Source organism: Glycine max, chromosome 11, assembly GCF_000004515.6.
Source record: "Glycine max cultivar Williams 82 chromosome 11, Glycine_max_v4.0, whole genome shotgun sequence".
Classification (NCBI taxonomy): domain Eukaryota; kingdom Viridiplantae; phylum Streptophyta; class Magnoliopsida; order Fabales; family Fabaceae; genus Glycine; species Glycine max.
Window position 1 is genome coordinate 25,931,690 of NC_038247.2, and position 19,695 is coordinate 25,951,384.

Below are 19,695 nucleotides of genomic sequence, written 5' to 3' on the forward strand. Positions count from 1 at the left end.
GTGATTGATGTGTCATTATTTTCTCCTATTTCTTAACCCTTTTTGTCACCATTTTAATTACTGATTAGCCTCAACTGTCAAATTAATTATGCAGTATTATCATTTGGGCCTACTGGACTAATTTTGTGTTTTTAATTTAATTTCAGGAGAATTTAAAAAAATTGGGCTTTAATTCAGAATTGGGCTTGGACTTGAAGAAAGCAGACAATTTTATTTTATCAAATCTTATCTTATCCATATTTTATCTAGATATTATTTCATCTAGATTTTATTTCATCCAATCTTATCTTATCTTATTCAGATTTTGTTTCATCTAGATTTTATTTCATCCAATCTTATCTTATTTTGTCCAGATTTTATTTCATTTATGGGCTTGGACTTAAAACAGATTTGTTAGCTTTGGAGCTGAGAACCTATATAACAGCACCAATGTTTTAGTTTTGGGGAGTTTTTTTCAAGAGGAGAATAATTTTAGGTTTTGCAATTCCAGTTTTTACTGTTCATGCGCACTATTCACGTAGCAATAAAATTCGTGTTCTGCTTCAATCTGCAATTTCGCTTTCTGCTTCCAATTGCAATTTCGTTTTCTGCTGATTAGTGGAAGACTAAGTCTCCAGCGTTGTTTTCTCTTGAGGATCAAGCACAACTCTCTTTGAGGTTTTGTTATTACTATTGAATTCTGATAAGTTTTTCCTCTTCACCAATTACTATGTATTTGTTGCTATTAATCCATGCATGCTTTGTGCTTGATTAATTGTCTTTACGCTTAATTTACGTTCATGCTTAATGACCAATTTCGTTCATGATTAATTGGTGTATGTGTTGCTTAATCACATAATGACAACTTTATGTTAATTTTCGCTTAAAAATTAAATTTAGGGTTGGATTAAGTGGTTGAACTGATTAAGGATAAATTCTCGTAACCTAGGATAAGAGACTTGCTTGTGAATCAAGGGAAAACAACATATTTTAATTCTGTTATTTTCTAATTCAAATTTGCTTGCTGTTTAATTTACAAAAACAAACACCCCCCCCCAATTCGTTACTGTTTTATTACTATCTATTATGAACGTTTGGTTGACCATTGCTCGTTGGGAGATGACCTAGGATCACTTCCTAGATATTGCATTTTTAATGTTTATTTGATTCGGGTACGACCTCAATCAAAGTTGGCGTCGTTGTCAGGGAGCAGTGGGCCAAAGGTTCATAATAGTGTTTAGTTGTTTTATTTTGTGTAGCGTTCTGTTTTGCATTTCAGTCATGCCCCCTGTTTAGCAACTGTTTTTAGTGACTGATCTTGCGACTGTTTCAGCTTTGTGTTTTGCTGTGAACAATGATGAACAGTGATTAGCGACTGGGAATTAACGATTGATTTTGCAATTTAATTAGCGATTTTTGTTTTGATAGTTAGAGTTGTTATTTTTGGCTTATTTTTTGTGTGGTAGTTTCTTTTGATCCATATTTTGTGTGAAAAATACTAGGAGCACTTGGTGTGGCAATATTTGAGAGACACAAATTTTGAGAACTTGTTTTTAGCAAAACTTAAAACAGCCATAACTTTTGCTCCGGGTATCAGAATGACTATTATTATATATGCATTTGGGGTAGAAAAAATTTTCCCACATTGTGATAATCTGCTTTTGCCGGTTAGGGTCTCTCAAACTCGAAAAATCATCCGTTTACTATGTTTTTATTTTTTTTATTTTTTAAGTATTATTGTCCTATTTTTCTAAACTTTGCTTAGGTAGTTTTCATAGTTAGAAATTGAATTTTTGTTTGAAATTTTTTGTGCTATCTTTTCATGATTTTAGGGTGTTCCTCACAAAATTTCAGCTCATTTGAATATTGTTTGAGTATAGCTGTAGTTTTACCCCCTTGCTAGGTGCTTGTTGAGAAACATATTATTTGTTGCATATAGTGCATGACTAGGGGCAATCCAGGTGATTTAAAACCCTTTGATCCTGAAATAGATAGAACCTTTCATAGATTAGTTAGGCATAGTGTGCATCCTGATCATTCTGTGCATTTTGAGCATTCTAAATATTCTGATTTTGAGCATTCAACTACTAATTTTCATACAGAGAACATGGCCCAACCTCCACCTCGTGAGAGGACTCTTAGGGAGATGGCTGCACCTGATTTCACTTATGAAAGCTTGTGCATTCAATATCCTGATGAGGGTGTTCCATATGTTCTCAAGATTGGACTAATACATTTGTTGCCCAAGTTTCATGGCCTTGCAGGTGAAGATCCTCATAAGCATCTTAAGGAGTTCCATATTTTCTGTTCCACTGATGTGTCATTATTTTCTCCTATTTCTTAACCCTTTTTGTCACCAATTTAATTACTGATTAACTCTAATTGTCAAATTTATTATTCAGTTTTATCAATTGGGCCCACTTGACTAATTTGGTATTTTTAATTCAATTTCAGGATAATTATAAGCAATTGGGCTGAGCCAGATTGGACTTGAAGAGAACAGACAATTTTATTAGATTTCATCTAATTTCATTTTATTGCGTTTAGTTTTTTATTTCGTTTTAGGCCAAAATAATGTAATCAGGCCCAATGACTTTGAGGACCTTTAAAAATAGCATAGCCTTGGGATTCGAGATTATTCTATTCTTCAGGGAGAGAATACCTAAGCTGAGTGCAGAGAGTTTTAAGGTTTTACATTTTTAGCTTTGTATTACTGTTCACGTGAATTCATTTTCCATTTTCGGCATCCAATTGCAATTTCTTTTTTGTTCCTTCTTCTGCCTTTAGTTTCATTTTCGATTTCTGCTTTTGTTGAATTTATGGAAGGATAAATTTCTAATGTTGTTTCCTTCTGAGGATGAAGCATAACTCTCTTTGAGGTTTTGTTTTTAATGTTGCTCTCCTATCGGTTTTCCCTTCACCAATTAACCCACATTCGTTACTGTTAATCTATGCACACTTCATGTTCGATTAACTGCCTCTATGCTTAAGTTACGTTCGTGCTTAATGAACAAGGGATTAATTGGTGTATGTGTTGCTTAATCACATATTGACAACCCTAAGTTGATTTTCTCTTTGTAAATTAAATTAGGGTTGGATTAAGTGGTTAATTGTTAGGGATGAAATCCTCATAACCTAGGATAAGAGAATGGCTTCTGAATCAAGAGGAAACAACATGTTTTTAATACTGTTAATTTTCTATTCCAGTCTGTTTTTTCTTTAATTCACAAAACAAACAACCCCCCCCCCCCAATTGTTACTGTTATAGCAAAGCATATTATGAACATTTGGTTAGTCATTGCTTGTTGGGAAATGACCTAGGATCACTTCCTAGTTACTGTAATCTAATGTTTATTTGATTCGGGTACGACCTTGATCATCCACCATGAAACCCCCTGATGTCCAGGAAGATCATATCTTTTTAAAGGATTTTCCTCATTCTCTAGAGGGAGTGGCATAAGATTGGCTGTACTACCTTGCTCTCAGGTCCATTTTCAGTTGGGATGACCTTAAGAGGGTGTTGTTGGAGAAATTGTTCCCTGCATCTAGGACCACTGCCATCAGAAAAGACATTTCAGGCATTAGGCAACTTTGTGGAGAGAGCTTGTATGAGTACTGGGAAAGATTCAAGAAATTGTGTGCAAGCTGTCCTCACCACCAGATTTCTGAGCAACTCCTTCTTCAATATTTCTATAAGGGACTTAGCAACATGGAGAGGAGTATGATTGATGTTGCCAGTGGTGGAGCCCTTGGTGATAACCCCTGATGAGGCTAGGAATTTGATTTAGAAGATGGCTTCAAACTGCCAACAATTCAGTGCAAAAAATGATGCTATTGTCCTTAGAGGAGTCCATGAGGTGGCCACAGATTCATCTTCATCTACTGAAAATAAAAAGCTTGAGGGAAAACTTGATGCCTTGGTTAACCTAGTAACTCAGCTTGCCATGAATAAAAAATCTGCACTTGTTGCAAGAGTCTATGGTCTATGTTCTTCTGCAGATCACCATACATATCTTTGTCATTCTTTGCAGCAATCTGGAGTCAATGAGCAACCTGAAGCTTATGCTGCAAACATTTTTAATAGACCCCATCAACAACAAAACCAACAACAGCAGAATAATTATGATCTTTCAAGCAACAGATATAATCCACGTTGGAGAAATCATCCAAATTTGAGATGGGCAAGTCCTCCACAACAACAACAGCCTGTCCCTCCTTTCCAGAATGCTGCTGGTCCAAGCAAGCCATATGTTCCTCCTCCAATACAGCAGCAACAACAACAAAGACAACAAGCAACTGAGGCTCCTCCTCAACCTTCCTTAGAAGAGTTAGTGAGGCAAATGATAATCCAGAATATGCAATTTCAGCAAGAGACAAGAGCCTCCATTTAGAGTCTGACAAATCAGATGGGGCAAATGGCTACTCAGTTGAACCAAACTCAGTACCAAAATTCTGACAAATTGCCTTCACAAACTGTGCAGAATCTGAAAAATGTGAGTGTCATCACCTTGAGGTCTGGTAAGCAAATTCAAATGCCTCCACCAGTAGCTGCACCTGCACCTGAACCTGTCAAGTTTCATTCTACACCTGAAAAAGAGGATGAGATAGTTGCACAAAAGAGAAAGCTTCCTGATCATGAGGGAGCTAACAAAAATTTTCATGCAGGTGGACCTTCTTCTAGTAATTCTGACTTACAACAACCTTTTATCCCTCTTCCATTCCCACCTAGAGCAATTCCAAACAAAAAAATGGAAGAAGTGGAAAAGGAGATCTTGGAGACCTTCAGGAAAGTAGAGGTGAACATACCTTTGCTAGATGCCATCAAGCAAATTCCAAGATATGCCAAGTTTCTAAAGGAGTTGTGCACCCACAAAAGGAAGCTCAAAGGCAATGAAAGGATTAGCATGGGCAGAAATGTGTCAGCATTGATAGGTAAATTTGTTCCTCACATTCCTGAGAAATGTAAGGACCCAGGTACTTTTTGTATACCTTGCATTATTGGGAACAATAAATTTGAGAATGTCATGCTAGATCTAGGAGCATCAGTTAGTGTCATGCCTCTGTCCATTTTCAATTCTTTATCTCTTGGACCTTTGCAATCTACAAATGTGGTGATTCATTTGGCAAATAGAAGTGTTGCTTACCCCGTAGGTTTCATAGAGGATGTGCTGGTTCGAGTTGGTGAACTTATTTTTCCTGTTGATTTTTATGTTCTTAATATGGAAGAGGGATTCTCCCATGGTTCAGTTCCAATTATTTTAGGCAGGCCATTTATGAAAACAGCCCGAACCAAGATAGATGTTTATGCTAGCACATTGTCTATGGAATTTGGTGATATTGTTGTTCATTTTAACATTCTTGATGCCATGAAACATCCATCTGAGGACCATTTTGTTTTTCGTGCTGAGATAATTAATCAGATTGTTGATGATTATATGTTTGATTTTGATTCTGTTCTTCACAGTAGGAAGCATCCATTTTTATCTGATCTGCATACTTGTCACTCCTTATGCATTGAATCTGAATCTGAGTTTGAATTTGATCTTGTATCTGATTTTTATGCTGAGAGTGAATTTGAATTTGAGTCTGGTTCTGATTTTCTGGGTGTTGTACCTCTGGATGTTGATTTTTTAGAGTCAGAATGCACTAACCATGTTCTAGGAAGTACATATACTTCTGACTTGCTTTATGAAGTATAGGCTGAGGAACCTTCTTCTTCTCCTACCCTGGTTCCTCCCACTGTTCAGCCACCACCCACACTAGAGTTGAAGCCCTTACCAGCAACCCTCAATTATGCTTACTTGGAGGACAAGGAAAAATTTCCAATGATCGTCTCTGCCTCCCTTGCTGCTGAGTAAGAGAAGTTGTTGCTAGTGCTCAAGAAGCACAAGAAAGCCATTGGATGGACTCAACCCCATCATTCTAGATGTGGTGAAAAAGGAGGTGACCAAGCTCTTACAAGCTGGAATCATCTACCCCATTTTTGATAGCCAGTGGGTGAGTCCGGCCCAAGTGGTTCCTAAGAAGACAGGCCTCACAGTAATCAAGAATAAGAGGGATGAGCTTATCCCCACAAGAGTGCAGAATAGCTGACGAGTCTGCATTGATTATAGGAGGCTGAACTAGGTAACTAGAAAATATCATTTTCCCCTGCCTTTCATTGATCAAATGCTTGAGCGCTTGGCAGGTAAGTCCCATTACTGTTTTCTTGATGGTTTTTCTGGTTATTTACAAATTCATATTGCTCTTGAGGATCAAGAAAAGACTATATTCACCTGTCCCTTTGACACTTTTGCCTATAGGAGAATGCCCTTTGGCCTATGCAACGCCCCTGGTACCTTCCAGCGGTTTATGCTTGGCATTTTCAGTGATTTTTTAGAGAGTTGCATAGAGGCATTTATGGATGATTTTACTGTTTATGGATCCTCTTTTGATGCATGTTTGGATAGTCTGGAGAGAGTTCTCAATAGATGCATTGAAACTAACCTTGTGCTGAATTTTGAAAAATGTCACTTCATGGTAGAACAAGGTATAGTTTTAGGGCATATCATTTCCAGTAGGGGCATAGAGGTAGACCCTGTTGGATCAAGTGGCCTCAGAATAATTAAGAAGGGGGGGTTGAATTAATTATTAACGAACCTTTACTAATTAAAAATCTATCCTTCTTAATGTTACCAAAAGAAAAAGCAATAATTAAAGTGCACAACGGAAATTAAAGAGTGTAGGGAAGAAGAAGACAAACACATGAGTTTTATGCTGGTTCGGCAACAACCCGTGCCTACATCCAGTCCCCAAGCGACCTACGGTCCTTGAAATTTCTTTTCAACCTTGTAAAATCCTTTACAAGCAAAGATCCACAAGGGATGTACCCTCCCTTGTTCTCTTGAAACAACCTAGTGGATGTACCCTTCACTAGAATTGATCCACAAGAGATGTACTCTCTCTTGTTCTCAGTCACAACAACCCAAGTAGATGTACCCTCTACTTGTACCACAAAGGATGTACCCTCCAATGTGTTAAGACAAAGTTCTGAGGCGGTTAGTCCTTCGAAACTTTGTGAAGGGGGAAACAAAAGAATTCTCAAGCGGTTAGTCCTTTGAAATCTTTTGTTTATGGGAAAGGGAATAATCAAAAGAATTCTCAGACTGTGTTGTTTTGAATTCTTTGACAAGGGAGAAGGGAGACACAAAAGAATTCAGGCAGTTAGTCCTTCATTCTTTAGGAAAAGGGAGAAGAGAGACACAAAAAGAATTCAGGCGATTAGTCCTTGGCGAATTCTTTTTGGCAAAGAGAGAAGGGAATGAAAAAGATGAATAACACACTTTTGTTTTCAAGGTTTGGAAAACCAGAAAACTTTAGAAAGCTTTTGGCAAAGGAAGAATAAGAAGAAGATGTTCAAAGAGATTCAAAGATTGTAAAGGATTGTAATAATTGTTATGAATGAATTTTTAAAATGCAAGTCAAGGTCTTGCTTTTATAGACTCTTCATGTCTGGTCAAGAAAACCATTAGAAGAGTTATAACCTTTAGAAAAACTTGAAAACCATTTGAAGAGTTACATCTTTTGATTTTTATTCAAAACTTATCACTGGTAATCGATTACCAAATCATTGTAATCGATTACACAAATCAATTTTGTGAAAGGATGTGACTCTTCACAATTGAATTTGAATTTCAATGTTCAAACAAACTGGTAATCGATTACCAAAATCTTGTAATCGTTTACACCATTTTGAAATTAATTGGAACGTTGTAAATTTAGTTTGAAAGCTTTTGAAAACAAACTTTGCTACTGGTAATCGATTACAGTAAACTGGTAATCGATTACCAGAGAGTAAAAACTCTTTGGTAAAAGCTTTTGTGAAAACTTCATGTGCTACTCAATGTTTTGAAAAACTTTTTAGTACTTATCTTGATTGAGTCTTTTCTTGATTCTTGAATCTTGAGTCTTGAATCTTGATCTTGATTATTCTTGATTCTTGAAACTTGAAACTTGATTCTTGATTCTTGAATTGTTTTTGACTCAATCTTGAAGTCATTCTCTTAGGCTTTTTGTCATCATCTTTGTTATCATCAAAACACCTTGAATCAATCTTGATTCATCATTATGAATCAATCTTGATTCATGACTCAATCTTGATTCAATCATGAAGCTTGCTTCTACATACCCTGCAAAAATAGATGGTATTTCACAATTGCCTTACCCCTCTTGCGTGCGAGAGGTTCGTTCTTTTCTTGCTCATGCAGGTTTTTATAGGCACTTTATCAAGGAATTGTGCAAAATGGCCCTTCCACTATCCAATCTGCTGCAAAAGGAGGCGGAGTTTGATTTTGATGACCGATGCAAAGAGGCTTTTGATTGACTCAAGTGTGTGGTGACTACCACCCCTATCATTCAGGAACCTGATTGGATAGCCCCATTTGAGCTAATGTGCGATGCATCCAATTACACATTGGGAGTTGCCCTTGCTCAAAAGATTGATAAGCTGCCTTGGGTGATCTACTATGCTTCCAGAACTTTGGATGCTGCTCAAGAAAATTACACTAGCACAGAGAATGAGCTATTAGCGATAGTTTTTGCTCTTGAAAAATTTCGTTCATATTTGCTTGGTACTCATGTTATTGTTTATACTGACCATGCAGCTCTAAAGTACCTGTTGAAGAAGGCTGAATCAAAGCCTAGATTGATTAGGTGGATGCTTTGGCTCCAAGAGTTTGATTTGGAAATCCGTGATTGGAGTGGTGCGTAGAACCTCGTGGCTGACCATCTGAGTAGGATTGAGCGCGTGTCTGAGGACTCACCCATTCGGGATGATTTTCCAGATGAACAATTGTACCTTTTGTATAGTATTTCTGATTCCTTCCCCACGCATTGGTTTGCTAATATTGTGAATTATTTGGTTGCTTCTATTTTTCCTCCCTTAGCATCTAAAGCTCAAAATGATAAAATTAAGAGCGATGCTAAGCATTATATTTGGGATGACCCCTATTTGTGGAAGTTGTGCAGTGACCAGGTTATTAGGAGATGCATTCCAGTCCATGAGATTGACTCGGTCCTGCAATTCTGTCATTCTTCCGCACCAAGTGGCCATCTTGGCATACAGAGGATAGCTCGCAAGGTGCTTGACTGTGGTTTCTATAGGCCCACCATCTTCAAGGATGCCTGGAGAATCTGTAGCACTTGTGAGCCTTGTTAGAGAGTAGTGGCTCACTTTCATGGAGACAGCAAATGCCTCAACAACCCATGTTATTCTGTGAGGTGTTTGATGTCTGGGGTATAGATTTTACGGGGCCTTTTCCTGTCTCTTTTGGTTTTGTTTATATTCTCCTTGCTGTTGATTATGTTTCAAAATGGGTGGAAGCCAAACACACCAGAACTAACGATGCTAAGGTTGTTGTGGATTTTGTTAGATCTAATTTGTTTTGCAGGTTTGGAGTCCCTGGAGCCATCGTTAGTGATCAAGGCACCCATTTTTGTAACAGATCCATGTATGCCTTGCTCAAAAAGTATGGGGTCATGCACAAAATTTCCACACCTTACCACCCCCAAACTAATGGGCAGGTTGAGATTTCAAACAGGGAGATAAAAAGGATCTTAGAGAAGATTGTGCAGCCGAACAGAAAGGATTGGAGCACCAGGCTGGATGATGCTCTTTGGGCACATAGGACTGCCTACAAAGCACCTATAGGAATGTCTCTTTATCGGGTTGTCTTTGGAAAGGCATGTCATCTTCCTGTAGAGATAGAGCACAAAGCCTACTGGGCTGTAAAGACCTTCAACTTCTCTATTGATCAGGTTGGAGAGGAAAGGAAGTTGCAACTATGTGAGCTAGATGAGATCCGTTTAGAAGCCTATGAGAATTCCAAATTCTACAAAGAGAAGACCAAGAAGTTCCATGACAACTTGATATCTAAGAAGGACTTCGTGGTTGGACAGAAAGTTTTATTGTATAACTCTAGGCTCGGACTCATGAGTGGTAAGTTGAGGTCAAAGTGGATTGGTCCTTTTGTGGTAACTAATGTTTTTCCTTATGGTACAGTTGAGATCAAAAGTGAATCCACAGATAAGAGCTTCAAGGTTAATGGACACCGGCTGAAACCATTCCTCACAAATCCCTCCTTAGTGGATGTGGTGGTGGAGGAGACCTCCTTACTTCACCCTACTTCTCTTCCGCCATGACTTAGGGAGTTTTCTTTTTCTATCTCCTTCTTTACTTTTATTGCATTTGTCCAAATTTATTGATTGTTTTGATTGCTCTTGATCTTATGATTGTGCTACATTGAGGACAATATGTTGTTTAAGTTTGGGGGAGAGATTTTTCTTTATTTTGGGTTTTTTAGTTTTATTTTTTTAGGCTTTCTAGGTTTATTTTGGTTTTATGTTTTGTGTACAGCATTGCATGTTTCTCTTTGAATTATAGGTTATGTACAAGTAATGGGTAATTGTTTTTGAAATAGGAGTTTCTTGGCATTTTGTGAATTGAAATCCTTGTTTTTCTCTACATGTCAAGTTAGTTTTGAAAGTTCGAATTGAAAGTGATAGATTTACCCTTGGTGAGAATTGGAGCCATCATCATCTATTTAATTCGGTGTGTTTTGCCCTATTGATTGCTTGCACAATAGCCTTGGCTTGACTCTTGTTGATACTTCTTGCTTCACATGCATGTTGGGAGATGATTTAGGCATTTTGTTCTTATAAGCCTCTAGCCAAATGAGCCTACCTTGAATTATTTCCTTTGATAGCCCCTTTGAGCCTATGTTCCCCTTTCTTTGTTTTGAAGCTCATTACAAGCCTTAAGTGAAAAATCATGATCTCACCCTACCCTTAAGGAATTTTGGAGCTTTGGAATTGTTTTGGGAATAAGTGTGGGGGGGTATGTTTCATTGGATGATATGTTTTTGTTGGCCATGCTTGATGATGTATTTTGGCCATGCTTGATGTATATACATATATTGCCTAATTGTTGCTTTATTTTTCAATTGCTTTCAATTGCTACTGTTTTCTGCAAAAAAAAAAAAAACGAAAAAAAAAACGAAAAAAAAGAGAAAAAAACAGAAAAAGAATGAAGTTGAATAAATGAGGTCTTGGTTTGAAGACTTTGATTGGTTTGAGGACTTGGTTGATTTTGTTTTGGGTTTACTTTTTATGCTTAATTTTTAATTTTGGTTTTGGGGTTTACTACTTTTTCTTACTTCCCACTTATTCCCCATTGCTCCTCTATTCCTTTGGGTTTTAGCTACTATCCCATACTTTCCTCTACCTTGTCCTTGGCCCCATTACATCCTTAAAAGACCTTTTGATCCTCATGTGCATGTGTTTGTGATGTGGTTGTCAATTTTAGAGTCTTGCCAAGTCTATGTGGTGTTTGTTTTCATGGGTGCTCTGAGGGTAAACAGTAGCCTAGACACTTGAGAGATAGAGTGCATATCTTGTGAGGCTTTATCACTTTTCATTCTTGAGCTTATTGACTATCTTGCCATGTTTGAGATTCTTGGATGATTTTCATGACTATCTTGATTTTTTAACTCTCTACGTGTTGGATGTTGCCCATTCCTTGAGATTCATTGAGAAATATGTAATTGTTTTTGTGTTTGTTTGTTTCTCTTTAATGTCTCTGGATTTGTTCCTTGCTTTGCCTTTTGATTTTGCCCAGGAGTGCAAAAGGCTAAGTGTGGGGGGATTTGATGTGTCATTATTTTCTCCTATTTCTTAACCCTTTTTGTCACCATTTTAATTACTGAATAGCCATAATTGTCAAATTAATTATGCAATTTTATCATTTGGGCCTACTGGACTAATTTTGTGTTTTTAATTTAATTTCAGGAGAATTATAAGCAATTGGGCTTGAATCCAGAATTGAGCTTGGACTTGAAGAGAGCAGACAATTTTATTTTATCAAATCTTATCTTATTCATATTTTATCTAGATTTTATTTCATCCAATTTTATCTTATCTTATCCAGATTTTATTTCATCTAGATTTTATTTCATCCAATCTTATCTTATCTTGTCCTATTTTATTTTATTTATGGGCTTGGACTTAAAACAAATTTGTAAGCTTTGGGGTTGAGAACCTATATAACAACATCAACGTTTTAGTTTTGGGGAGTTTTTTTCGAGATGATAATAATTTTAGGTTTTGCAATTCCAGTTTTTACTATTCATGCGCACTATTCACGTAGCAATTTTTGCTTCAATCTGCAATTTCGCTTTCTGCTTCCCATTGCAATTTTGTTTTCTGCTGATTAATGGAAGCTAAGTCTCTAGCGTTGTTTTCTCTTGAGGATCAAGCACAAATCTCTTTGAGGTTTTGTTATTACTATTGAATTTTGATAAGTTTTTCCTCTTCACCAATTACTCTATATTTGTTGCTATTAATCCGTGCATGCTTAGTGCTTGATTAATTGTCTTTGCGCTTAATTTACGTTCATGCTTAATGATAAGTTTCGTTCATGATTAATGGGTGCATATGTTGCTTAATCACATAATGACAACTTTATGTTAATTTTCGCTTAGAAATTAAATTTAGGGTTGGATTAAGTGGTTGAACTGATTAAGGATAAATTATTGTAACCTAGGATAAGAGACTTGCTTGTGAATAAAGGGGAAACAACATGTTTTAATTCTGTTATTTTCTAATTCAAATTTGCTTGCTGTTTAATTTATAAAAACAGACACCCCCCCAATTCGTTACTATTTTATTACTATCTATTATGAACGTTTGGTTGACCATTGCTCGTTGGGAGACGACCTAGGGTCACTTCCTAGATACTGGATTTTTAATACTCAAACCATGATTCCTCAAGTGAATGAGCGTAACTCTCTTTAAATTTCGTCCTTGATCCCTCAAAAAACTTGGTCTAAAAGAGTTGCATTAAGCCTACAGCACAATATGAACTAGATCACTGCACTCCATTCCTTGACATATACAGATTTCTAGCTTGCTCTATCAAGTTCTAAGGTTTTAAAGCATTTCCCAATACTAAAAATCCTAACTACACATACAAATGGGTGATCAAGCCACAAGCATGTAAAATAAGCATAGATAGAAGCAATGAACACAGAAAAATAACATTAAATAGATAGTAAGAATGTTACATCAAGATTGTTTAGTAGAGCTCTCCAACAAAGAAGCTTAGCCTTCCGTTACAAGCAAAAACTTAAAACTACATGAAAGAAATTGTTTTTGGTGAAATAATTTGGAAGAAGATGATGGAGGATGTCTCCTCCAACCTCTAAACCCTAAGTCTCTCTATTTTCTGGACTAAGCTCTCTTTGTTGCTCCTAACTCGTCTCTCCCTCTTTGTTGTTCCGCCAACTTTAGTGTTTTAAAGGCTCTTGGACCTTTCAGCTTCCGAAGGCATACTTAGCTATAAGCGAGAGTTAGTGAATTTTCTCTTAGCGAGAGTGGGCGTGCTAAGTGCGAGAAGAGACAACGTCCTCTCTGGGCGGGCTGGCGGCACGCTGGGCGAGCAAATCTCTAACTTATACTTTTCTAGGGCTTTCCCATCCGTTAAGCAAGCTGGATGGCTTGCTAAGCGGATGCCACTCGCTGAGCGGATCTGCCTCGCTAAGCGAGTCATCAACTACTTGAACCTTCTCTTCCTTGGCCTAAAATTGAGTTGGATTCAACATTAATTCAAAAAAATGAAGTTTTTACTCTATATAATCACACAATAAAGAAAAATATGTACAATTCCTACAAAAAGAACCATAATTTGGAGGTAAAACGCTAATTCCTTGCAAATATTAAATATCAAACTGACTCATGAATAACAACTAACAAACTCCTCCAAATTTATAGTTTTGCTTGTCCTCAAGCAAAGAAATAACAGTTTACTTGTCCTCAAGTGACAGAAATCATAGTGGTTAACCAAAATTGTGTTTGTTTTGAATGATTCAATCGCATGAATAGAGATAAATAGAAATGCTTCAACCCACAACCTTTCACAAGGATATGTAGTATTTCAAAGAAGGAACATGTTCATTAAGCAACACAAATGAAATATGCTAGCAAGCAAGACAGGTATCAAGGAAGGTTCATCAAGCTTAATCCTCACGATCACTGTTTCTCTCATAAGCACAAGTGTTTAAGGTAATTCTTCAAATCAACAACCAACACAAGTCTCAACTTTTGCATTTCATCTCTTTCCATACAACTACAAACACACAAAATGAATTTGAAGGACTTTCTTGGCTTATAATGTGGCTGGGCTACAAACAATTCATGGTTTTTCTAGGATGCAAACTTAGGTTCTAGGAGAGCATTCATCTTTAAATCACCTTCTTCTTTAATTCTCAGCTTTTATTGATATGCCACAAGCATAATAAACATTCAGCTCAAGCAACACCACACAAAACTTCAATTATTTCAGAATTTTTCATCTTTTACTCTTTTTTTTATTTTAGCAGTTTATGCGTACTGCTTTATCAAGTTTTTTGTGGCTGTTGCTTTCCTTCTTGCAATCAAAATCACCTAAACACTTTCCCCCAAATTTGGGACAAATTTGTCTTGAACGATAATGTTCTCATATAACCTAAGGAAAGGTAGATGGAGATTATAATTTCAATCAGGCTTAAGGTTAAGACTCATTCAATCACATTCAAGCTCAACATGGGTGCAAGGGTTGAATCATTCATAAACAAGGTAAGGCTATTTGGCCAAGTGGCTAAATCAATCAATCATGGCCTTCATCATTTCCAAATCATGCATTCGTTCAGTATTCAGGGATTTCATACCCTAATTTCGTCTGGGGACAATTGTCCATCAAATGTACGGACTTTGGCTAACCGATTTAAGATGCTTAAGACTCGTCGCCGCGTAATCCGTAAAGTTTCGCGATGTTTTAGAAAGAAATCAGCCAAAAACACAAAATGGGGGGTGCACTCATCAAACTGGGGTATGTAACTAGCATTCGGTTCATCTGGCCTATCTAGAACATTTTGGGGGGGGGGTGAGCTGATCAATTTGGGGGGTGCACTCAGGAAACTTCATAGTAAGCAACCCTATTTTGGGCGAGCTAGCTGGCAAGCTTCTCTCCTATTTTTGATATAAATAGGGGAGGGGGGCTGAGTAGAAAGTTTCAGCACCCTTGCTATCCAGATTTCACTTAAAATTAGTGAAAGAAAGAAGAAAGAAGGAGACAATCAAGGCCGAGACGCTTTCGTAACGCTTCCACAATGTTTCCATCATCAATTCTGTGGACGTTCTTTGTCGTTCTTCATTTTTTCTTGGTTGTTCTTCGATCTTCAACCGATTAGTTTTCAATTTTGAAGCTTTGAAGTCATTCTATGCACCCTTAGGGGTCCATTCTTGCTTTGTGTGTTTTCATCTTCATCTCGTCTACTTTCGGTTTTCGATCGATCGTTTAAGCCGTAATTTCACTTAATCGATGTTTAAATGAATTTCAACCGATCGTTTGTGTTGTAATCTCATTTAATCGCCTTTAAAATAAAATCCAGCCGATTGTTCATACCGTAACCCGGTTAAAAAACAAAAAATAATATAATAATAAAAATATTTGAAAATAATAATAAAATATCTGAAAATAATAGTTAAATAATAAAATATCTAAAAATAATAATAAAATAAGAAAATATCTAATAAATAATAAAGTAAGGGTCAACCAGACATTTTATTTTGAATATTCTCTTAAATGAGTTGAGAAATAACCAAGTGAAACTAAGGCTAAAATCAACTCACAAATCAAGCATTTATTTGCCCCGCAAAAAGGTCATTTTGCTTTTTTAAGAACTACATAGGTCTGAGTTCCTCATCGCAATTGAGGATACGTAGGAGCGGAAGTCTCGCTTTTATCGACCCCAAAAGAGATCGTTCAAGGTCCAACGCCTTAACGTTTCTCACTCAAAAGAGATCATTCAAGGTGCAATGCCTTAACTTTGAAGTCATATTTTGCACACTCGGTTAAAGGCTGCCATCCCTTGTGACGGACGCATGAGGTGCTAATACCTTCCAGTGCGTAAACAACTCCTGAACCTTCATTTTCAAAATACGTAGACCATCGTCTTTTGGTTTTTCCAATGTTTTCCCCGAATAAACGTTGGTGGCGACTCCACGCGTTTTCCTTCGAAAGAAGACGCACCCTTGGCGCATCCGAGAGGCCTTTTCATGCCCCCGCCGGAGGGCAGGTCGTGACAAGGGATTCATGCAAAAATTAGTACTTGATGGTATTCGTTCTCTCATAATTTAGATTCACACAACTCATTGGGTTATAGCCAATGATTACCTTCACTATTTACCTGTCAAACAAACTAACATTTTCACTCACGCCCCTAATTTCATGTTCTTCATCTTCTAACTACTACTTATTCAAGGAATGTGATCTAACATCGCAATTCACTCAATTCATGCAATCAACCCAATTCAAACCAATCAACAAACACCAAAGATTTAAACCAAAAGATGTTTCAAAAACCAAACCACTTTGCAAAGTTTTAAAAATTGTAAACTGTTCCAAAAGCTGTAGAATTGTGCTAAGTAATTAAATAAACTAAAACTGAAATCGAAATTTAAAAACTAAATCTAAATAGTAGAAATATAAATGAATCTTGTCTTCACTCCTCCTGGGCTGGTGTTGGGTCATCCTGAGGCGATGAGGGGGCATCCTGGGCTGGCAAGGGTGTGTCCTGTGCTAGGCTAGGCCAGGGATCCCAAGTGCCCTGCACTGTTGTCATATCTGCAACATAATATGTGTCTGCAACACCATCTCACTCCTCATTTGTGACCTCCATAGGTGTGGCGGTAGGCGTGTCCTCTGACGTCTACTCTAGTTTGTCTTCTGGTGTCGCCTCCGGCTCCGGCTGTGGCTCCTGGGCTATAGGAGCCTCACCTCCCCCCACGGGAGAAGGCTAGACTCCTAGCCAAGCCACCTGGGTCATGAAATCTTTAATGATGATGAATCAAGTTGATTCAAGTAGTTTTGATTAAGACAAAGATGATGACAAAAGGCCCAAAGAATGATTTCAAGATTGAGTCAACAAGTTCAAGATCAAGATTAATTTCAAGTTTCATGAGAAGAAATCAAGAAGATTCAAGATTCAAGAGAAGTTTGATTTCAAGATTCTAGAGAAGATGAATTCAATATTCAAGAGAAGAAATCAAGAAGAATTCACAAGGGAAGTATTGAAAAGATTTTTCAAAAAACGAACATAGCACAATTTTGTTTTTCAAAAGAATTTTTCTTAAAATTTTCTAAGTTACCAGAGTTTTTACTCTCTGGTAATCGATTACCAGTTTCCTGTAATCGATTACTAGTGGCAAAGTTTGATTTCAAAAGTTTTCAATTGAATTTGAAACGTTTCAATTGATTTCGAAATGGTGTAATCGATTACAAGATATTGGTAATCAATTACCAGTGTATCTTAACGTTGAAATTCAAAATCAAATGTGAAGAGTCATATCCTTTCATAAAAAGCTGTGTGTAATCGATTACCAGTGACAAGTTTTGAATAAAAATCAAAAGATGTAACTCTTCCATTGGTTTTCAAGTTTTTCTAAAGGTTATAACTCTTCTAATGGTTTTCTTGACTAGACATGAAGAGTCTATAAAAGCAAGACCTTGACTTTCATTTCAAGAACAATCATTACAACCTTTTCATATATTCTTTTACAACCTTTAAATCTCTTTGAACATCTTCTTGAACTTCTTCTTCTTCTTCCTTTGTCAAATGCTTTCTGAGTTTTCTGGTTTCCAAACTTTCATAGAAAACAAAAGTGTGTTATTCATCTTTTTCATTCTCTTCTCCCTTTGCCAAAAAGAATTCGCCAAGGACTAACCGCCTGAATTCTTTCGTGTCTCCCTTCTCCCTTATCAAAGAATTCAAAATGACACAGTCTGAGAATTCTTTTGATTCTTCCCTTTCCCTTAAACAAAAGATTTCAAAGGACTAACCGCCTGAGATATCTTTTGTTTCCCCTTCACAAAGTTTCAAAGGACTAACCGCCTGAAGACTTTGTCTTAACACATTGGAGGGTACATCCTTTGTGGTACAAGTAGAGGGTACATCTACTTGGGTTGTTGTGACTGAGAACAAGCGATGGTACATCTCTTGTGGATCAGTTCAAGTGGAGGGTACATCCACTTGGTTGTTCAAAGAGAACAAGGGAGGGTACATCCCTTGTGGATCTTTGCTTGTAAAGGATTTTACAAGGTTGAAAAGAAATCTCAAGGACCGTATGTCCCTTGGGGACTGGATGTAGGCACGGGTTGTTTCCAAACCAGTATAAAACTCTTGTGTTTGACTTCTTCTTCCTTACACTCTTTAATTTCCGCTGTGCACTTTAATTATCGCTTTTTCTTTTGGTTAAGTTTTTATTTCAGTTCTTTACTTTCTTAACATTATAGTAAAAGCTTAAGAAGGATAGTTTTTTAATTAGTAAGGGTTCATTAATAATTAATTCAAACCCCCCCTTCTTAATTATTCTGAGGCCACTTGATCCAACACAAGGGTGTGTCCTGTGCTGGGCTAGGCCAGGGATCCCAAGTGTCCTGCACTGTTGTCATATCTGCAACATAATATGTGTCTACATTGCCATCTCCCGCCTCATCTGCAATCTCCATAGGTGTGGCGGCAGGCGTGTCCTCTGGCGTCTACTCTAGTTTTTCTTCCGATGTCGCCTCCAGCTCCGGCTGTGGCTCCTAGGCTATAGGAGCCTCACCTCCCCCCATGGGAGAAGGCTGGACTCCTAGCCAAGCCACCTGGGCCATGAAATCCTCCATGCTAATAATGGGCCGATGTTGAGCCAAAATCATGAATGCTTTGCATCACCAGGCACAAGCCGTGGTGAAGGCTCTGCAGCATCAATACTAGAATTCATGTGCTCTGAATGGAGGGGCCGATTAGCACTGTGATCATTGGAGGGGCTGGATCAGGTGCAGGTGCTAGTGTAGAAGCAGGAGTAGAGGTGGAAGCGTCAGAAGGTCCCCGAGCCCGGGCCTTGTGGGTCCCTAAAAAAGTGATCATCGGATCATCTGGGTTCTAGTAGTTCTTTCGGATATATGCCAAGTTAATGGTAGGGCTCAAGGACTCAAATGTCAGCGAATCTGGGACAACTCCTCGGGTAATGCATAGAGCAGTGATAACTGCCAGAAATCTGAGCCTGGAGGAGTTGGATTGGGCCATCTATGAGATCTGTCCAGAAATGATGGAGCTCAAGTCCATGTCCATCTTAATCACAAGTCCGTAGACCAACCTCGCCCTGTCCATATTAAGATCAAATGTATGAGAGGTGTGGGTGAGGTTGGATTATGATAATACACTCCAGGTCTGGGCAAGGGTTGTGAGGTCCTTCCTCAGAAGCTTCCAAGGCATGCCCTTAGCATTCAAAACAAATCCTCGCCTTGGGATGCAGAGTTTCGAAGCAAGCTCCTATGGGTCTGGATGTGTATGGCAGAATCTGGAGTATGTGGAGTACCACTCCTCTGGCTCCAAAACCACGGGGGTCTCTAGAAACCCATTCAATGTCGCAGCATCGAACTTAATCAGCTTGCCCCGGACCCTAACCTGCCTCTGGTTAAGCGAGACACCCTCGCTTAGTTGAAACAACACAGTGGCTAAGTGAGCATGGCTCGCTATGCCTTATTCTCCAACAGAGAGCTAATTGCGCTTAGTGAGCATGGCTCGCTTAGCGCAACACACTACCTAGGCTTAATGCCAGTGGGCGCTTAGTGGGACTCGACTACTGCAACATTAATGG